Genomic DNA, 12,817 nt, shown 5'->3' on the forward strand with positions numbered 1-12,817 from the left:
AGGAGTATTGCTTATGATTTCAAAGCATAAATGTTTTGCATTTCCCTGGAATACACCCAAAAAAATGCTGCTATTCAGGATGAAGAGATAAAACAAGAAATTGACTGTCTAAAACCATGGCAACACTGGACTTGTTGCCCAGTGATGGCTGTTCCTGACATAAAGTTAATCCCAGTGATCCAAAATGGGGCCTGGACTAATTGAAAACATCAGAAACAAAACATCCAAGGTACTTGGCATTCATCTGCCAGCTCTGCAAGCAAACACAGATGGGGGAAAATATTTTTAATGAGTGTAGCTAAATTTAAAAAATTGTTTTAGCAATGTGGAAGTTTAAGTTTTTGTACCTGGTTCTTGCAGAAACTTTCATTTTTGTACTTACAGATAATCATGTGGGAGGTAAAAATCAGATATTCTCTCAGCAGTGTGGATTAGGTTACAGCCCATCACATCACAGTAGACATTGTACCAGTCTAAGAAGGTATTTTCAGAGGAATATGAAAGAACAATTATTAATAGAATTATGAAAAAGCTGGGGCCCAATCTGGTGGGGTGTCAAGGAGAAAAACCCGGGCAGGATCAAACCCTGATTGGCACCAGAGACTCATTCTTTTTAAGGACTTGGAAGGTTTCATTAAGTGAAAAACTGACACCAGGTTGCTGCAACAACACGTGGAAGTCATGCTGCTGGGCACTGAAATGCCAAAAACCTTCTACTTTTTCCCTACAATCAAACAGCAATTTAGAAAAATAAAATAAAATAAAATAAAATAAAATAAAATAAAATAAAATAAATCTTTGCAAGAAGGAGCAGGAAATATATACATAAAGCAATGATGTCTCAGAGTGGAGAATAACCAGACAGCTGCATCCTTGGTGGCCCATCCAGTACATTTTGAATGAAGGAACAAAGCAAATGCAGAACAATGTCAGACTTTTGCAAAAGCAAAGAGCCAATTAGTGCTCTAAAGAGTTGTGCCCATATTTTGCATAACTGCATGGCAATTTTTTGGACATTGAAATTTTAATATGCTAATAATTTCTGTATTCACAGACAATTAATAAATTCACTTTTCTTTATGGCAATCTCTAGAAATTGTCACTGTTGGACATTGCCAACACCATGAAAACAACTGTTTAAACCTAAGCACTTCTGTGTCAGGTTTAATCCTATCACAGCAATCATTTTTTTATATCTTGTGCTGATGTGGATATATTTTTATTACATGTGTTTCAAGGCCTGTAACTCACAACCTATGATGAAAGAAATATTTTTTGCCTCTCTGAAATAGTTTATTCCAAGGGAGGATTTTCCAAAAGTACCATGGAACTGAAAACATGCTCTACTTAAAAGAAAATTCTGTGATTGGTGTGAATTTCCTATTCCAGTGACATGTGCTTTGGGTGTTTATAGTTGAGATGAGTCTATACTGAAGTGGAATGGGTTTTTTCCTGAAAGACTCACACATGTAACACTGTAACTTCAACCACTGCATCCAAACAAGAGGGCTGAAAGTTCCATCTTATCCATCCTGGGAGGAGACAAGCTGCATTCCCTCTTTTCTGGCCATGTGGGCAAGAGAAAACTGAACACAGGCAAAAGGATGAAGAATGGGATGGAGGCCGAAGATTTTCCTTCTCTCCCTCCTGCCAGGTAACCTGCGAGCATTCCTAGACTTTGAATGTTTATTCTGAACTCCAGCAAAGCATTCCTTATGAAATATGTGGAGCAGTGCTGACTTGCAGTGCCTTTCTTAAGGCAGCTGTCAATTTTAGCCATGCTGTGTTTATATACGTTTGTCACCTGCTAAACTGATTCATTTTCCCAACCTTTGCTTACTAAGTCAGGTGAGACAGACAGCCTGACACTTGGTAGTCACAGTCAGGCAGTGAAAAAATTCCACTTACATTGGTATAACATGGAACTTGTCTCACTGCCTTAAGCAAAACATATACCAACAACAACAACAGTAACAACATGCTGCACCCAGTGTACAGGACCTGTCTCGTGTTCTTCCCATCCAGCAAGTGAGAATTCCTGGGAAGAACTGATGTGTCATAGCCCCACAGCTCCCTGGGTCAGATTCCTTACACCTCATAGCTACCCAGCATAGTGTTCTCAAACATCAGCCAATTCACATTAATAGAACACTTTCATGTGATCCAGGGAGAAAGGGGATCCACACACCAGCCAGGAGTGAAGGAGTGCAGAAGGTTATATAAATCAGGGACAGAGTGGTGCATTTTCATTTTCAGTCCAGAGGAAAATTGGGTAAGTCATTTTTCATTAGTTCTTTAAATTTAAAAATGTCTAGACTCAAAACTGTTTACTAATTATGTTTTAGACATTACAGAAAGGCAAAGGGAGTGTCTTTCAAAATAAAAGAATTTTTTCTCTGTACCATTAAAAAACAGTGTCTCCTTTGAGGTTCTATAGTTTTATGATCTCTTGTATAACTTGTTTTACAATCCACATACCCTATATAGTATGTCTGCAGGATGATGTCTAGTTAGTCAGTATCTTTCTAAGACCAAGAGACTGATTGTTAAATGTGCATGTCCTAAAATAGCCATTTTAAAAGCATGTTACAACATTACAGACTGTAATAACTATTTGCAAATGCCGGAGTTTTTAAATGTGGCTCTCTTCCACTGTTGTTCTTTTTTTTCCTCAGAAATAGTTCTAAGGGTTTGTTTCTGAAGGGGATTGCTTGTTGTTTTTAAGTTGCCATGTAGCAACAAGAATGTGTTTTTCCCATGCAGAATCTCAGAGATAAAATGAGCTGGCTGGTCACTATGCAGATGTTCAACAATGTTCTCAAGTGAGAACTGTCTGCAGTGTTTCATCCTTTCGTGCACAGTAAGGTTTCCTTCAGGCTGCAAAACACAACACTGAACAGTTCTAGGTACAATATGGCCTCAGGTGACCCAAAACTCTTATAGATCTTCAGGGAGTTCAAGTCACTTTTAGTCCTACCCCCTAGGAGAACTAATTAGATCAAAATAATGCTTCACTAGTTTGAGATTAGCAAGGGTTTGGTTATGTTATTTTTTTTTAAACATTGATGACATGATATTGAAACCTGTTGTCAACATGGAAGTCCATAGCCACTTCAGTTATTTCTGGATTTTATTATTGAGCAGGGTTTATATCACCACAGTGATTTGGAAACTGTTTTTCAAGTAACTGCCTTTAAAAAAATCTTCAGGAAGAAAATAATCCTATCGACAGGATGACAATGGCAGGCATGCTCCTATCTATTATAAAGCTGATATTTCCTACAAAATCTGATCTTATCAAAAAAACAGAGTGCTTATAGCTTGAACTTTTCCCTCATGGTTCAGCTATTCAGGATCAAGCTGCTCATTACCTAGGAGGAGACGTTTTTCCCTTTACACAGGCCAAGAGATGGGTTAGAAACCTACTATATGTGTCAGAGTTAAAAAAAATTCCATCCCTTTATGTCAAAACTTTTACATTATAGATTGAAAGATTCATTAAGTAGATGTTGATACATAGAATCCATAAATCTTATTTTAAAAGGATTTTGGAAAGGGAAAAAAGGGATGGTAGTTGACCAGAAAAGTCAGATGGGCCTATGGATGGAAGATCTGATCCTCATTGGCTTAGTTTTAAGTAACCTGCCATCTGCATTTACAGCTGCATCTGCATTACATCCACTCATTTTTCCACCTTTAAGACAGAGCCCTGTGGCAATGACAGGCTTGGATATCCAGGCCTGAGGAGATCAGCAGTCACTTTGCACATGCTCCAGAATCACCTCGTTAGTATTTCTCATCCAGCATTTTGACAATCCCAGGGCAAGCCGTGGGAAGCAACCTGGCCTGGGGAAAAGCCAGTCTCAGCAGGTCTAAGTTATATCACAGCTTGATTGTTTTATCAGCAAAGCAAGTTATCAATGACTGAATGTGCTTGGATTGTCACAGGGGCACTGCTTTGTGGGGCTGATTAGAAAGGACACCCGTTCAAATAAAATAAATGACCCCAGTTCCAGTGTTGTACTTCAGACTCACAGCTATGCCTGCAGAACATTTCCCCCTTATCCAAAAAAATCAACTTGCACTGTAAATTGCTTACTAGTTATTTTATGGGGCTTGATACAAACCAAGCAGGATAGAAATAGAAGCAACAGTTTGGAGAGCTTCCAGAGCAGGCAGCAGAGGGAATCTCTGGGCAGGTTCAGGTTGTGAAATCTGCAGGCTGGGGAGGGGTCCCTGTCTTCATTGGCAGCTTCCATTCAGCTGCATGGAAGAACTGAAGAATACTGAGTATACTCCCTTCTTACCACTTGAAGCTTTCTTTAAAATTCCCTTGTGGTAGTGTTAGAGAATGATTTTATGGTAGTATTTGGGAATGACTGACTTGTAACACCGTGCAGCCCGTAATCAGTGCTGTGCAGCTTCTTTCAGTAAGGAAAGCCAAATTAAGCTTCCATGGACCTTTTCTCTGGGAAGATGGGCCATCATTCTGGGGGAGGTGGGAGCCCCTGCACAGGCTGCAGAAAACTCTCAGATCAGCTTTTGTGTTTTCTGATGCTGGTGGAGTAACATTTATAGAAGCCCCTTAAGTCCATAACAAGCCTGAAAAGAGTAAAATTTTACCCTACATCTATGATCCAGGCTTAAAGCTCAATGAATGGCTTAAATTATGTTAATTGATTCCACATTCATTTGCAGAAACTAATGGTTTGAAGAGTTGCACTGCTGACAGCCAGGATAAGGGTAGAGCCATCACAGATTATAGTTTTTATTTTTCTTGACATAATCCTTTCTAAGTACTGTGTTCTAAAAATCACACGGTGAAACAAAGTTTGATTTAAGTTTTGTATGTTTTCATTAGAAGTTCTTGGATGCAGGATCCTATGAAAATATAGCAGTTGGTCAAGATCCATATACAGAATATACAAGCCTCAGCAAGCTTGACAAAATACTGAACTATATAGTCTTGCCAAATTAAATTTGTCATTAAATGCTAGTTAGGACTTGACAGACTCATTTACTTCCCTGGTTTCCCAGCTAGCATATGATCCAGCTTGCACTCTTGGTTCTTGGTCAAGCCCAAGGCTCAGCCAGCTCCTTGCAGATGGATTGGGATGTTTATTTGCTTCATGTGTAAACAGTAGTGTGCTGTGGGGGAGTTTTATAGGACTGAAATGGGACTGTACAGAAATAAAAGGTAAGAATGATTTATTTTATTACCTAGATGAAGTCTGCTGAATACAAGTAATCAGTAAAGATTTCCTGGCTCATGGCAACCTGACTGGGTGCATGGTGTAAACAGTTTTTCTTGCTATCAAAACATAATGTGATAGATGTAGGGCTAATATTTTTAGTTTTATATGAACAGCTGCCATATTTTCATGAGAAATATTTTAGAAGGGAACAAGACCAGTATAACTGTGAGTGAGGAAACAGGACCACAAGATAATCTCCCTGTAAACAATGAAAGAAAACAGAAAACTCTATTACTGGACCAACACTGTAGATGTTTCTGCAGACTAGATCTCACTGAGGAATTGATCAAATTAGACAAAATAGCAGATATTTTCAGAGGAATTCTCTGGTAAATATGATTTCAGAGCATTTTGTCCCATTCCCAAAACGTGTTTTTCCTCCAGCAGACCTGACTAAATATGTTTATTTTTGAGAGATACTAAAATAGAGGAGGTCAGCTCTGTTTTCTCTGTTTCTATGAAGTGTCAGCCAAACAGCACCGTTTCTGTGCACTGAAGGTCCCGTGTCAGGTTTTCCCTCACCTCCCAAAAGAGGCAGGGAGGGTGTGTGCAGATTTCTGGAGCACAAACGATTTTTGATTTTGACAAACTGATGTTGGGAGCAACTCCTGCTTGCAGCCACAAACACAAAGATTGCTGCAGCAAGGGGTGGGGGGAGAAAGTACAAAAAAAGCCATTAACGAGTATCAAACCCCCAATTTTTACAGCAGAGATTAATAAATGTGCAGGTTTTGACCTTGTATGCCTAGATTTTAATGTGCTCTGTTGTCTGGTATAGAGTGAATTCTCCAGCACTTCAGGGCGATGTGTAAGTGCTCTATTATTCATAGCTGTCTGTCATTTCTAATACCAGTATGATGTGAGCTGTTGCCTGTATTTCTGTATGTATATGTGTATTATATATACAGCATATTGGTGCCACTGAAACTACAGTAATTATTATTATCTGTTGGAATAAGTTGCATGCCTACTTGTTACACTGTCTGTTACTCACAGTTTCCACTCCACTTCCAACTGTAAAATAAAAATTACACTTAACCACTTTCTTGATGAGAAAGACCTGATTTTACCCACAAATGTGGAGCATTGCACAGTTTGATTGAACCCATATGAAAATCTCTGCATGATGCAAGGGGCAGGAGGTTTAAATTCATGGTCTGGATAAAGTGTTGGGGTTTTTTCAATTTCTCCAGTGGACTCTTAAATCATTGCAGTGCTCACATCAGGAGGTGAAGTGTGTCAGGAGCACTGACCATGGAAATATTCTTGCATTCTAATAAATGAACCTTAACATTTCTTAATTGTCACACATGCCATATTTAGTTCCTGCATGAAAACTTAACAGCCCAAAACCAGTATTTCTACCATGGCACTATTAAACCATTCCAATTCAAAGATTTCAAGAATCTTGGAAATTATGCTTAAGCCTTTTGCTTTAATATATCCTACAGTTTCATGGTATCTTTCTGTGGCAAGTTCTGTTCTTATATCTGAGGTTTAAAGAGGTTTGAGTCACCCTATATCACACTTTTCAGAGGAGAATATTGCTCCTTTCTAGAGGCACAGGACTTTAATAAGTAATCCCTAAGAGTTTGATCATACAAAAAAAAAAAGGGGGGTCACATCTGTGTAGAAGGAGATGCAAATCTTTATTCACATAAACTTTAAACTGGACAAACAATTGTAAACCTTATTTTGTGCTTATTCCACTGACTTGAAATATGGTTAGTAACCACTTTTTGGCTACTGGTAATTAGTTCCCTACATTCTGTCACACTTTCCTGTTTAAAGTAGAAGTTTTATATTTTTTCTTTTACTAATATCTCAAAGCGCTCTGTGATGAGTTAAAAATAATTGATGTAAGTGGGAGACAAAAATTCCATGTGTGAACCTGCACACAGCATCAACCCAGGCCTTATTTTCCATATTGGCTCCTGCCCTAACAAGAAAAGACATTTTTTGTCAGCGAGCCAAGGACGTGCAGTACAGAAAGGCACTTGATCTTAAATATCCAAAAGAAACAGGCATAAGGCTTGGATAAACACAGAATATTTCTACCTGAAAGATCAAATCTCAAGAAAAATACGACAAGCTAAAAAACTTGGATGCCACTTTTCACATTGCTTTGGTCTTCTGCCATCATTTGAGAAATCGGTGCTGACTCTTGGGATTCTGTGCCAAGATGAATTATCTTTTTCACTTTTGAGTCTCCATCCAAATATGGATCCAGTCCCTGGATCACAGGGATAGCTCTGTGTGCTGGGGTTATAGACATCATAGGTGCAGCTGGAGAAGAACTAAGGCAACGTTGCATTTTTCCATTCACTTTATTACCTTTTGTTATCATGTTTAGGGATGAAAAAACCGTCTCAATGGCAGTAGATAAATAGTAGATAAATAGAAACAGGCTGCAAAATCAAATTTAATCTGTTCATCTGTTAAGTTCCATCTGTGTAATGGCCCAAACTAAAACATGATTTGATTTTTATGTTAAAATCTTACTTTGAGGTGAAAAGGGTAATTCACATCTTTAAGAACCAACCTGTTTCCAGACTCAGGCAGCCAGTATTGTAGCCATTTGCAGATCATTCCTGAAGGTTTTCTTCCCAAATTTTCATTCAGTGTTACAGTTCCCGCTTTAAAAAATCAGTAGAGTGCATAACAGCAATTATTTTATGAGTCTGGTCTCCAGGCTCCCTAAATCAAAAGTTAGATTGAGTTAAAGCATTGTAAAGCCTGCAATAACATACCCATTAATGATGAAGAAACCCCAGTGAAAAAAATCCACCCGTAAATTAAGAGTGAGCTTCTGAAACTGGATCTTGTTCATATTGCTGGAAAATGATAACATGAATATAAATAGTGTAGACCCAGCTGGAGGAGGCAATATGTTCTATGAGTTTAAATCTGTCGTTAGGTGAAGCTGATTAGGTTTATGTCTGTCAAAAGGCTGAAGGCTTGTGCCATCTGTAACAACAGGGAGCAGCTTAGGGAACTTGATCTTCACCAACCACCACGGATCACTGGGACCACTTCCCACCAGCATGGCATTGGATCATCTTTTTAAAAAGCCACTGCCACAGAGGCAAACAGCAAGAGCTCAGGTTTAGAGGAGCATAATGCAGTTTGGGCGCCGTTTGTTGTCACCAGATCATTGTAAATGCCTGGAGGACTGGCTTTAGCTGACTTCCCTCCACCTTGTTTTGCAGTCCTGCTTAGCTGAACCAAAGGAATCAAGGGGAAAACAGGTTCAGAATGTACATTCAGCTTAAACATTCATTCGTGACATTGGTTTTAAACGTTGTAACAAGGATGAAACTGTGGTAATGTCAATAAGGAAGCATTCTGATTGATATGCAATTATTATCCCTTGTGAAAAAGCACATAAAAATTATTTTAGCCTTACTGTTTTTCTGTCCTTCATTATTTCTGATATTTTTGAGGATACCTCTGTGATGTCACTGTGCACAAAAATGTTCTTGGCTGACCTTACAAATAAGCCTGAGGAAGCATTTTGGTCCTGATTAGCCTTGAAATGTGATGGAGCCTTTTAGTGCAGGGCTAAATCAGTGTGAAAAGTCCCTAATCCAGTATGTATCCTGTGTAAAATGTAACCTGTTCTCTTAGAACAGTATTACCAAATCAAACCAATCATTTTTATTCTGTATTGCTATTCTGAGGGCTGAACACTAGCCCTAGTTTCCTGCTTAGCTCAGGATTACACAACATATTAATGGCCTGATCACTCAACTCCTCTGTGTCTCAATTTTTGCTTTTTTAAAATGTCAGCAGCGTTATCCTGCTTTGTGAATTGGTGAAGAACTTGCATAAGTAAGCCAGCTAAATGCTTACAGCACATGTAAGTGTTGTGCTCACTGGATGCAACTTTTCGAGGTGCAGAAGACTGGAGAAACTCAACAAGTTTAATTTCAAAGTCAATATTTTTTCAGCCAACCTCACATATTTGTAAACAAGGATTCCTGGCTTTATGAGCACTCTCTTGACTACAGTTTCAGAGGTCAGTGACTCAGTTCCCAGACTTAGTCCTGCAAAAAACTAATACACTTGCTTGGACTCGAATCTGAAACCTAACCCTTGTCTGGCTATTAACAAGTTGTTTTGATGTGCAACTCTCCTGAGAGATTTATTTTCATAGCCTGCCCTCACTAGTGATAAAACAGCATTTCTGGTGTGAGAGCATTGATCACTTCTAAATATTTAGTAGCTGGGTTTATAATGTAATTTATTCTCACCCAGGGATCAAACAACTATCATGATATTATGAAAAACAGCTTCAGGCTAAATGGCCTTTGAGGATGGAGAATATAACCTGTATAGGTTAAATGCATATATATATGTAATATAGGCCTGTGTATATATGTCTGTGACTGTATGGATATGTGGTTATGTACCTGTGTTGGGTCAGCAGAAATAAAAAATAAGCATCCTCCCCTCAGCCCAAGGAAAGCCTCTGAGTGTTGGAGGCTTTCCAGAAGCCTAAGAACGAGTCCTCCTCTCCTGGGATATTTGTGTGGGCATGGAGGGTGTGTTAGCACAGAGCCCAGAAAGCAGCTGCCACCTGCCCTCTCTGACATGTCAACACACACCTCAGACCAGGAAAGGGGGAGATTTAATAGTGCTGCCTTCCCCAGGCAGGGAGAGGCAGCTGCTGACAGCTGGGTCAGACCCCACAGCTGAAGGAGAATGAGAAGGAAGGAATCTCTTCCCTCCTGAGCAGCTTTATATCCAGGCTCTCCCCTGCCACTCTCATCAGCTCTCACAAAACCAGACCTTAGGGCAACTCTTCGCCCTCCCTTGTACTTCCACGGAGCCTCTTGGGCAAAGGGAGGAAAAAAGAGGGAGTGCATGGACAGAAGAAACAGGTAAAGCCAGAGGGGAAAGGGAAACAAATAGTTTGAAGGAGGAAAGACCGAAAAGAGGCAAGAAATAATTCATCTTGTGATACATTCTTCCCAGGCTTTGTATGTGCCTCTAGAAACATGTTAAACCAGCTGACCCCCACCTTGCTTATGTTTCCTCCTCTGCCTCACATAACATGGATTTTTGTCTCTCTGAGTCGTGTCCCACCGTTCCCAGTGCTGAGACTGGACACCACAGCAGGCAGACCAGCCTGAGGAGCAGAGAGCCAGCAGGTTCTGAAAATCCACCCCTTACATCAGACCTCCCACCACTGCTTCCAGAATTCTTCCACAAGTCAGAGTTATGTTCTTCTTGCCTCAGCTTTGAGCTTTAGGAACAGGGATCCCCCACTTTGAATGACTGTTTGCATTTAGAGTGTAAAAACACATGTGCACTCTTGCCAAGTTGGCTATGGACCTGAATTATACAGTCATATATGTTTCATAATACAAGTATGGGGGAGATATTGTTCATAAATCATAATCAGCTGTTTATAAAAGGCAGGCAGTAATAATAAGGAAATGATTTGCAGTCCTGTACAATGATAGGCACAGATTGACCAGGTGAGCTATGTAGGTCAGCCTCCCTTAGAGCTCCTCAGCCCTGTTGGCTGGTTATGGTGTTAAGAACTTAAATATGACTCTATATCCAGCTCTCTATAGCTAGATGGTGCATGTGGATACAGAGAGAGAGTCAGTGCCAGCACAGGGAGCTCTGTGTTTTGTCTGAATCCACAACCTTCCCACTCACTTAAGTGCTGCATATGGAATCTGGTGAAAAACTGCTGGTATAAATGTGGTTTGGAAAGAGAAATGTTCCAATACTTGGATATTATTATTTGGATCACATGTATTTTATGAAATACTTTTGGCATCACTTTTTAAGGACTGGGTCCTCTGCGGTACTTTGACATCTGCAAACAGTGCAGCAGAAGGGAACCTACGTGTGCTTAAAACATTTAATGCTCAATGCACAACAGAAGGATTATTGAGATCCATGCATGTAGGCATTGAGTACCATTTTAGACACCCTGAGGTGGCCCTAACATCCTCGTGGGACTGGCAGATAAAACACAAAATTTATCTGAGACCCATGTCTTCCAGAGAGGCAGTTAAGGGATAAGCAGGATGCAACAGAACCACAGCTAAGATTTCCAGAATCACTTTTATTTATTATTGCATTAAACCATACAGTAATATGAAAGTTTTGTTAAAAACAGAAACATCAGACTTCTCTTTTTCAGCTGGGAAAATATTCCTAGATTAATTAGCCCTCCTGTGTTTCCTTAGGAAGGGTACCTCCTGATGGAGGTTCCAATAACCTTAACTCAAATTCCAGCAGAGTCTGGCAACTGGAGCATACTGAGGAAGCCAGTGCTGACATCCTAGTTCTACCACTTGGTAGGCTTTTTTACCTTGAGTAAATCAATTAATCTCCAAAGAAATGTGTGTCTTCTTCTAAACTTTTTGTGCCATGAATGTTGAAACTCAAACAACTGCAGGAGGGAGGAGGAACTGTCTGTACAGAGACTCAAACGCAGTGAAGTCGTGCAGGCACTTGATGTCTCTCACTGATTTCTAAAATCTCTTCTAAGGGTACTATGCATAATAAGGTGGTTACATCTTTCTGTAGCTGTTATCACCACCACTTCCAAGTATTTCATTACCACGAGGGTCAACAAAACCTTTCCAAATGCCTTAGCTAAGTGAAGAGGTTGAACCACATCAGAAGTCAAAACACTTTTGGATTATGATTTTTTTTTCCAGGTTTCACACTGTAGAAAAATAATTCCCTTTCACTTCCTCCCTGGAAACTGGGTTTTGCAACCCAACCACCTGTGGTGCCACAGTGAGGCCTCCACAGAGCACCAACACCGCCAGTGCAGGAGTGCCCTGAAGTGCTGCACCAGGGTGGTTGGGAGCAATGGAAATGTGCCATTGATTGGATTTTTCCAGGCCAGGTTGCCATACTGATTGAAAATTAGCCAGAAATAGGAAGAACAGTTTTTAACTTCCATAACCTGCTTTTTAAAAAACACTTTAGTCTCTTAGCAGCAGGTACTCGGCGTCCCCGTTTCTTTTTGCGCTTGTACTTTAAGTGGGGCACATCACTCAAGGTGGGGCTGCATCAAAGAACTGTCTCATTCTCTGTCCTTTAAATCTCAGTCCTAGCTGGATTCGGCGGTGCAGTCCCCACAGGCAGTTTCTGGTTATCTTGGGGGAAGGGCAGCAAACACAACTCTCACAAAAATCCAGCTCAGCTTTCCGTTGCCAGGCGACGTCACGGCTTTGCAGCAGATCCAGCTGCTGGTGTTACCAAGCAACGTCTTTCCCATCAAGTTGGGCACTTGAAAATCATTACGTGTTTACTAATTCTCAGGAGGGATTTTGGTCTCCCTCCCAGCTCTTGGTGTTTGCTCCTCTAGAATTTGTGAGGAAGCTGAAGGGCTGTCGTAGGTCAGTCATTCTTGCAGGTCTCTATGATGTTGTTGTAACATGCAGAAATTAGGAATGGTTTTGCACTGCTTACATCAAGATCAGAAAAGAACAAAATTCTGAACACCCCTCTTTCTTCTCCTTCCTATGAGAACAGCTGGTGTGTAATAATATGCTCAGTGCTTCAGCAGAGCTTTGCAATGCTTT

At 40.2% G+C, this 12,817-nt stretch overlaps 1 protein-coding gene across 9 annotated transcripts in view; it reads left to right on the forward strand.

The window, feature by feature from the left end:
• Positions 1 to 2,134: 2,134 nt before the first annotated feature.
• The window catches only part of TACC2 (transforming acidic coiled-coil containing protein 2), a 137,445-nt gene continuing 126,762 nt past the window's right edge, over positions 2,135 to 12,817 (forward strand). For all 9 annotated transcript variants that reach the window (XM_051800358.1, XM_051800366.1, XM_051800368.1 and 6 more), the window contains exon 1: positions 2,135 to 2,272. The gene's annotated coding sequence lies outside the window, so the exon portion shown is untranslated. The remainder of the gene's footprint in view (positions 2,273 to 12,817) is intronic.

Source organism: Manacus candei, unplaced genomic scaffold (assembly GCF_025592945.1).
Source record: "Manacus candei isolate 608988 ecotype Guabito, Panama unplaced genomic scaffold, ASM2559294v1 h1tg000050l, whole genome shotgun sequence".
Classification (NCBI taxonomy): domain Eukaryota; kingdom Metazoa; phylum Chordata; class Aves; order Passeriformes; family Pipridae; genus Manacus; species Manacus candei.